This window comes from Mastomys coucha, unplaced genomic scaffold, assembly GCF_008632895.1.
Source record: "Mastomys coucha isolate ucsf_1 unplaced genomic scaffold, UCSF_Mcou_1 pScaffold8, whole genome shotgun sequence".
Taxonomy (NCBI): domain Eukaryota; kingdom Metazoa; phylum Chordata; class Mammalia; order Rodentia; family Muridae; genus Mastomys; species Mastomys coucha.
Window position 1 is genome coordinate 44,231,295 of NW_022196914.1, and position 9,958 is coordinate 44,241,252.

Genomic DNA, 9,958 nt, shown 5'->3' on the forward strand with positions numbered 1-9,958 from the left:
TATGACTTATAGATAGTTACCTCACTATGTGTTTCGTGTAACTTTCTCTTATAGAGGAATTGGGAGGAAAGGAAGGGTGAGGGAGGGATAGAGGAAAAAGTGGAAGGGTCTTTCTTATCTCTTCTTCAAGCATGTTAATCCCAACAAGAGGGCACTAGCCACGTGGTCTCATCTGAATCTAATTACCTCTAAAGGGCTGGCTCCACTTCTAAATACCATCATAACAAGGATTAGAGATTTCTGTCCTGATTTTGAGAGGTATGCAAACAAAGGACCCATAGTGCTAACAGGGAATAACCTTTGAACCATAGAAACAAAAGCTTATTTAGTCCCTGCAGTATTACTGGTCTGACTAAAGTAGGTTTATTCTTCCATGGTTAATTCTCAAAATAATTCTGATTGAAAAAGGGATCTGATAATGATAAGTATAGTGATACAACTAATATTAACACATTTTTTAAAGAAAATGCTATAAATATAATAGAAATGCATTGAGAAATAAAAACAAGAAAAAATATACATCAGAGTTATAATAGATCTTCTGTAGTGGTGATGTTAATGGGAAAAATTATCTACTATTAGTTCTAGTGATGCATGTTCTGTTTCTATTTTTTAAGTTTTTCCCTTTAAAATTAAATTTACGAACAATTAAAATTTTAGAATTTGAGAGATTCTACCATTACACACAGGTTGAAATATAATTATCAGGCTGCAGGACTTTGAAAGAGATTTTTGTTGTCTTTATCATAATTGTAACAAATATTTTCAGAATGACCAGAGTTGTCTGGAAGAACTGCTAATAATAAACTACATGTTCAAATGTAACCTTTTCCCAGGAGTTTAGAGAGATGGCTCAGTGGTTAAGAGCACTTGATATTTTTGCAGATCTGGTTTGTTTTCTTTCACCCACAATGGTAGCTCACAATTGTCTGTAGCTCTACTACTGGGCATCACCCACCCTCCTCTGGCCTCCATAACCTTGCCATAACTACACATGTGGCTCACACATATACAGGAAAGCAAAACACTCATCCACATAAAATAAAAATAAAGTCAGGAGTACTTCAAAGAAATATTCCCCCAACTGAGATATTGGCAAGACATTTACAAATATAGAAAACGTGAAAATATATACTTTAATGTACTAGGACTGGGATATTGGCAAGACATTTACAAATATAGAAAATGTGAAAATACATACTTTAATGTACTAGGACTGGGTGCTAAGCATGGGTAGTGATCTGTTTGCATAAACTGCAATATGAGTAACAGAGTAATTATGTCCTATACTGACCAAACTAAAAGAAGATAAGAGTGTTGCTGGGAAAGACAAGATCGGTAGAACTTCAAACTGAACTCAGAATGGACTTAGACAACTGTCTTTCAAAACAAATTGGACTAACTTCATGGCATTTTATAGGAAAATATAAAGAATAATTGAGAATATGGAGAAATCTATATGTATATGAAGGAGCTTGTTAAAGCATCTAGGCTAATTGGAGATACTTTCAATTAATTATTATTTTCAGGACAGTTCAAAAGCTATTTCAAGTCATACCCAATTCCTCTTCCAGGGCAAGCATTGAAACTGATGCAGTGAGAAATGCTGTTTTTCTAAACTTGTATTTTTTTTCACAACCCACATCTTTTGTATCTAAACTGTATATTCAAAGAATCTAAATGTCTAATTTTTGAACAATAGTGGATGTTAGAATTTTACTGAAACATTTTGAATGGTAATTCACTGATTATTTGGGAGTTTTAAATACTAGAGATTTATTCTTGCTAAAGTTATTACCTTTGTCTGAGGCTACCTGTCCAGTTTATACTCCTCTTCCTCCAGTTTCCACCTATTTTAAATCTGACATCTCCAGCCTTGTATGATCCAATATTCATGGTCAAAGTTTGGAGTCATTTTAACATACTATTTAAAAGCCTTCAGGGCTAATTACTCTATATCAGTGGCAGATTTAGCATGCATGAAGCTGTGGGTGCAATTTTCAGAAGGAAATAAATAAATAAGCCAAAAACCCCTGTAATAAAACAACATTGATTTGAGAACATTTGTTCTAATAGTTGATTAAAGTAGAAGCAAAATGCACTTGAAAATGTGACATACTTTGTGAAACAAACAATGCTGATAACTTCTGTGGATAGGAGTATTAAACACAGAGTTACTCTGCATATTTGAATGTTGTTATAGAATGTATAGTTAAACAAAGAAAGTAAAATAAGAATTAATATGAGTTGAGGAAGAAAAAATACAGAGAAGGAGAAAAATGAAAGAAAAAACAGAGTCATACTGAGGAGTCTTACTTTTTTAAAAGGAGAAAAGTATGCCTCTCCACGTAGCTTTGATCTTTTGTAAAAGTGAAATTAAAATCTACTATGATTGAAAAATACATACATAAGAATGTTTAAATGGACTTACTCTTTAAATGGCAACAATCCCCTTATTAAACACCACAAGCCAACAAAAAGCCCAATGCCAGCGATTTGTTACCTCTTTTGAACATGTTGGCCAGTGAGGTCCCATAGCCCCTAGACATTACAGACTGTTATGGTATTCTTTGTTATCTTCCAGAACTTCAGTATAAGATTCTGTTGCTGAAGACACCATATGCTGATTCATAGAACATAGATAAATCAAACTGGTAATCACCTGGAGGCTTCATTTCTGCTGACTTGCTGATGAGATGCTGAAATGTGCAGTGCACACAACCAGAGAAGACCAATCATGAATCATGCTAAACTCTGACCCCTGAGAGGTACAACAATGATTAGTCTGCTGAGAGGTGCCTGATTGTGGCTTGAATGGCATGAGTATAATCAACCGCTTTTCTGATTATATTTAATGTCTGCTAAAAAAAAAAAAAAAAAACATAACTGACCCAGAACCTGTGCTGGACAAGTTATGTGTTTTAAGGAAAAACCTACTACTATTACCTCATTTGATGGACATCCTTATCTAGGCCCTTATCAGAGAAACCTCTTTTGGCAGTAGATGTAAATTAGCAGAAACTCACAATTGACCACATTGCAGAGAATAGAAGGCTGAGGAATGGTCAGCTCCAAATAGAACATATATATTAAACTCACTCATTTCTGAAGATCATCATAGAAGAGGAGACAGAGACATAAAATCCAGAGGTAGCAAATGACTACCAGAAAACATTGTTTTCCAGGCACAACTGGATTGTTGCACATAGGAACTCAAATAAGTCATGACAGTGTGCACAAGACTTGTGCAGGCTCTAGTCAGATGAAATCCCAGCATGAAGAGGGGAGATGGACATGAAGTGGCACCTCTCTTTGAGGTTTTCTTGGTATTTGATTCTCTGGGATGGAGAACAGCAGGTCTTTTTACATACATGATCTCTGATGGGTCAGACTCACCCCAATGAGTGCTAACACATCTAAGAGTAGATGGTAGCACAACTTGGATGTGATGGGTTAAACAAAAATGTAAACAAAAAGTGTGTGGAGAAGAAAAAGGGAGAATCTAGGAGAGGTTGTAAGAAGAGGTATAACATGACCAAAATGTATTGTATGAAATTCTCAATTAATAAGAAGTCAAAGTCAGGCAGGAACCCCAGTGGATCGATAGAAATACTAATCTACCCACAAAACTTTTGACCCAAACTTACCCTGTCTACAAGAAATGTGGGGATTGGGGATGGAGCAGAGACTAAGGGAATGGCCAACCAATAACCAGCCCAACCCAGCCCATTGGAAAACACCAAACCCTGACACTATTAATGATACTCTGTTATGCTTGCAAGCATGGCTGTCCTCTGAGGTGCTCCACCCACTGACTCAAGCCAAACAGCCAAAGAGTGGTTATAGCTTGGAGACTCTTACAGAACAGGAGGAAGAATTGTGGGCCCCTAAGGGGATAGGAACTCCACAGGAAGACCAACAGAGTCAACTAACCTGGACCCTTGCAGCTCTCAAAGACTGAACGGCCAACCAAAGAACATACATGGGCTGGACATTGGCCTCCCCGTACATATATGTACCTATGTGCAGCTTGATCTTCATGTGGGTCCAGAACAACTGGATTAGGGGCTATCCCAAAAGCTGTTGCCTACATATGGGATATGTTCTTCTATCTGGGCTGATTCATCTGCTCTTAGTGGAAGAGGAAGCATCTATCCTTGCAGAGACTTGAGGTGTCAGGGTGGAGGAATAGCATGGAGGCCCCTACCCACTCAGAGGAGGAAAGATTGTGAGACAGGGTGACTGGGAGAAAGACAGTGAGCGGTATTGTAAAGTGAATAGAAAAATTAATTAATTAATCAATTAATTAAAAATAATAATTACAGCTACATTATCACCTTTAATATGTGTCTATATGTGTGTAATACTTTAAATAATTTAAAACCAAAAAAAGAGAGATAAAAAATATTTGTAACTTCACATGGCCTGTAGAAAAAAGCTAGGAATGTTTAACACAATGCAAATTATTTGTGAACCACACTGCAATATCTTATAGAAACACTAACCTGGTATGCCAGGCATACCTGCTTCTGTGCTCCTTTTTCTTACTATTGTTTAATCTATTATGATGTGAAAAGCCCTATCCTCCTTTCTCTAGAAATGCCCTATATTCACTCAAGATATAGTTCAAATGTTCTTTGCAAAACCTTTCTTGATTAAATTTAGATGTTCATTCAGATTTATTTTGTCTATACTCTTTACAGATTTTGCTATAGTGACACAATACCTTTTGTTCACTTTTGGACATCTTTTAGCATGTGATTCTCTTGCTAGATTGATAGTTCTAAGAAGATTGAACATGGTTCAATATGTCTTAATTTTATGTGCCTCAAGTATATAGGCTGGCCTCAGCATTTAAGAAATGGTGAGCCATTATTCAACTAATGTATTTCTGTTTCTTTTCACATTTTTAAATGATGAGCAATGTTGCTGTATATCAACATTGTTGCACTTACAATACCTTCAAATATAAATAAGCACTTAAATTTACCATGAAACAATTAGTTTTATTCAAACTTAAAGTGATGTTTTACATATATCATATTTTTCATAATAATAAGATACAGAGAGACTCCAAGATTTAAATGACCATTAAAATCAAGGGAAGACTCACTTATCTAATCAATGGACACAGAAGTGACCTATTTGTCTGATCAGTGCACACAAGCCAGCACATGTCATAAGCAAACGTTTCCCTCAGTACCTTTGCCTTCTCCACTATTAATAAAACAGTCTGTGGAGCTAACTCTGACAGTAGGTAAAGAGCTTGCAACACAAGCATAATGACATGACATCAGATCCTCTGGACGTATGTAAGAGTTGGCTATGGCAGCCTGCACCTGCAACTCTAACAGAAGAGAACATAGATAGGATTTCTGGATCTCATTAGTCAGTCTGGCAGAATCAGTGAGCTCTGGGTTCAGTTTAAAGTGTTGTACCAAGAGTAAATAAATGGATGAACAATAAGATGAAAAGCAACCAAGATAGACAGGCAATACTACCCTCTGAATTTCACATTCACTCATGCAAATCATTCACATTAATGTGTATTTACAACACACATAGACACCCACATGCACACACACACACACACACACACACACACACACACACACACACACACACATACACACACATATATACTGCTGTAATTAATGGGATGCCAAGACATTACATTTTCTTCATCTGCATCAGAACCAAGGTGAGAATGATAGATGCTAACTTGATAACAAATTAGGACTACTGATTACTCCATGGACACTAGTCACATTCATGACTGAAGTGAGATTATTTAAATGATCAGAGTACTTATTTTATTGTCCAAAAATTAATGTAAATGCTGAAGAATTCACTTTAGATGTCTACTCAAAATAGACAAGAATCTAATCCAAAAGCATGGACTGAATTTATTGTTTTCTAGTTGTTCATACAAAGTAATTGTACATGCTATTTTACACACCAGGAATGAGGTGACAGTACATATTAATTTTTATATACTTCTGTTACTGTGATGGAAAAACAAACTAGTGCACATTTGTCCCACAGAGAAACAGTGGGTCATTTTATTTTGAAGTTAAACATTAATTTGTCTGTTTTATCATCTATGTACTTAAATTATAAATATACATATTATACATATACATAAATTACATATCAAATAGCATAAAAAACTTTAACAATAAATATTTTTACAGGTAGAAAGCATTATCTGTGGCTCAATGAGGTAACACATAAATCTCACTGAGAAAGGGAAATAGAATAAACACTGTGGGGGAATGGATGGGAGTAGGTGTGGGGATGGAAACAGGGGATCAGGTGGGAGAAAATGGAGGGAGAGAGTACTGGAATTGGGTTGGGGGAGTGATCTCTGGGACAAGATAGAAAGCTAGGAGAATGGAAACACCCAGGAATCTATGAGAGTGCCCCAACCTAAGACTCCTAGCAATGGAAGATATCAAGCCTGAACCATATAGGTGATATCAGCCATCTCCTGTAACCTGGCAAGACTTCCAGTGGAGGGAATGGGACACCAACCCTGCCACAAAACCTTTCACCTACAATTTGTACTGTTTACAATGTGTGCAGGAATAAAGAGGAATAATTGAGGGAATGGCCAACCAATAAATGGTCCAACTTGAGATCCACCAGTATCAGGGAGCCCACTCCTGATACTGTTAATGATGTTCTGCTATAATTGAAGACAGGAGCCTAGCATAACCATCATCAGAGAGGATCCACCCAACAACCTATAAAAAACAGATGCAGAGATCCACAGCCAAACACTAGGTTGAGCTTGGGGAATCCTGCAGAAAGGGGGAATTGTAGGAACCAGAGGGGTCAAGATACCACAAGAAAATCTGTAGAACCAACTAACCTTGCACCATAAAGGCCCACATAAACTGAACTGCCAACCAGGGAGCATGCATGAGACCAACCTAGGTCCTCTCCACATATGTAACCATTGTGCAGCTTGGTCTCCTTATAACAGAAGCAGGGGCTGTCTCTGACTCTCTTGCCTGCCTTAAGTCCCTTCTCCCATATTGCAATGCCTCTTCTAGCATGGATAGGAGAAGATTCACCTAGCCTTACTGTAACTTAATACTTCAAGGCAGGTTGAAATGCATTCGAGGCCTCCCCTTTTCGGAAGAGAAAGGGGAAAAATGGATGAGAGTAAAGGAGGTAGGTGGGAAGGATTGAGAGGAGAGGAGGGAGGGGAAACTGGTCAGGATATAAAAATAAATTGATTACTTAAAACAAAATGTAGCCTTTGAATTTCTTCATTAGAACACACAATTAAATCACTTCAACAATTATAACATACACATAGACAAAACTTATCTCCATAAATAGCATGCATGTGGTACGTGCTCATGTGTGCTCACATATAGATAAGGGTGCACCTGCATGTATTCTCAGGAGCCATCCACAGTGGTTTTTGAGACAGAGTCGCTCATTGGTCTGGTGTTTACTAGGTAGATTAGATGATCTGGTCACTAAGCCTGAAAGACCTGCTTACATCTGCCTCCTCAGCTCTGGGATACACATACCACTGCACCTGCCTTTGATGTTCTTGTTGATGTTTATTTCTGAGATTATAATTTAATTAGCTCATTTCTCCCTTCAAAGCCTCCCATATACCTACCTTCTTTCTCCAAATAGTTATTGCATGTATTTGTATGCTCATATATATTCCTAAGTATAACCTGATGAGTCCATATTATGTTACTATACCTGGTCTTTTTACGTGGATTTGAGGAAAGGAACTCAGCTCCTCCTGCTTGTTTGGCTTATTTAGATAGCTTCCCTAACACACTTTAAGAAAACTTTTCTTGTGCTTCACAAATTTACTATATGTAAAATGGGATTCTAAGCACCAGAGAAATATAAAAGGTCATACCTTTGCTTAAAGAAATTATTTAAAAGTTTAGAGGAAATGACAATGAAATAACTTTGTGTACTGGGTTATTGAAAGCCCTTGTCAGACTACAGAGGGACTAGCAAGTGCCACTTTATGGTCCAGAATGGCCCTCAATTCATACCCTGTTAATCCATCCATCATACTAAACCTGACCATAAAATGTATAATACTGGATGTTCTACTGGATTCTAGTAAAGCAATGTTAACTTAGATAATTTAATCTAGGGCCAAGTTACAGTCGTCCCTCTGCTTATTTTCTCTGTTCTCCCTCCAGCATATTGTTTTTTTTTTTAATCTTGTGCTCTTCAGTTACAACTGTAGTACATCATGTCCTACTTCTGACCCTAACACGATTTCTGTTCTTCCTAGATTCCTACTTTTATTTCAGCTCTTTGCAGAACTTCAGTTTGTTCTTTGCACACCTGTTTGAGACACTGGAATCTTACATAAGACCTTTCTTGCTCTCTCCCATTCCACACCCTGACTAGTGCAAATTTGTTTTGAGCCATGCTTATACAATGGCACTTATTACATTGGTCTAAAATTATTTCTTGATGACTTACATTTACCACTAACTAAGTGATTAGTTCTATGATATTGTGACTGAAAGCTTTTAGGCCTGAATGAAGAATGCCTGAACCAAAGATAAATTTGTTTCCACTGTATGATGGCTTTTACTGACCATAATTAAGGGCCAGAAGAGTGATTTAAGAGGCTTAATCAACCTCGATTTTTCAGGATTCAAATTAAAAGTTTGGTAAACAGTTCTTTGACTAACTGGAGAAATTGGATGGAAGTTGCTATAAATTAAGGTCTGTGTTTATGTAATATGAACTGTGAGGTCCAAACAGGTTCCTGGATTCATGGTTATAACATCATCCTCAAACCTATTGAGAATTGAAATAGAATTAGAAGACATCAGTATGAAGCCCCTACTCTTGGCATGATGATTATTTTAATTTTAGTAATTCTTAAATTCTATTCAATTTTTTTCATATGGCTATATCCTCCAAAGGCATTCTCAGGTATAGAGAAACTATTAGAAAACTGTAAAATAAATGGTATTAATGGCAGCTTTTGACTTATAGGAAATATAGTCAATATGTGTGTATGTAAATATTAAAAACCATAGATGCACATAACAGCAAATAAGGAATAAAAGAGGCCATGAATTTGAAAAACAGCAATGTGGGGTATATGAGAAGGAAAAGAGGTAGGGGAAATGATGTGATTATATTATAATTTGAAAAAATAAATAAAAATTATCACCCAATCCTCCCCCAAAATATTACTTGTTTTTAAATTTCTTATCCAATCATTTGTAAAAGAATAAACCCTTAGGATTGTCTCAGGTTCCCTTAATTTCATTAAAATAAGACAGAATAGGAAACAATAAGGTCAACACTTCTGTAGCACCATCCACATGAACCACAGATGTTGAAGCACGAAATGCTGAGTACTTCAAAACATTAGGGTTTAGGTAGCTGGATCCTGGGAGTGAGGCTTGGGTGTCAGCAGCCTCTGATGCAGTGTTTAAATTTTCACCCTGAAGGTGATGAAAGTAACCTTCAGAAACTTTAGGAAGTGAGAGCCTTGATCAAATTGAAGTTTCAGAAAAATCATTTAGGCCAAAGTGTAAAGGAGCTGGAAGAATCAGCTAATGGGTTGTCATAGTTAAGGTGAGATAAGGAACCTGGGAAACCAATCTGTTTGGGAAAGAAAATGACGGGGTCAGTTTGGGCCAAGCTGAAATCGCTCTTAAAAATTGACTAAAACACATTTCTTACTTAAATGGTTATAAATCTTTTCCTCCTAGGCCTTGGGAGACCATATACACTTTCACTCTAAATTGTATATTCTTACTGTATGGTCAAAGACATAATAAATAGCTAGCAGTAACCTAAACTATTGCTAACTCCAGATTCTTTGTAACTTTTTGCCACCAACCTAGCTAATAGATTTTGAATTACATCCATTGTTAAATTTGCTTTAAAATTTTCATTTGCTTTTGATTTAGCCTTAAATTACAAAAAAAAAAAA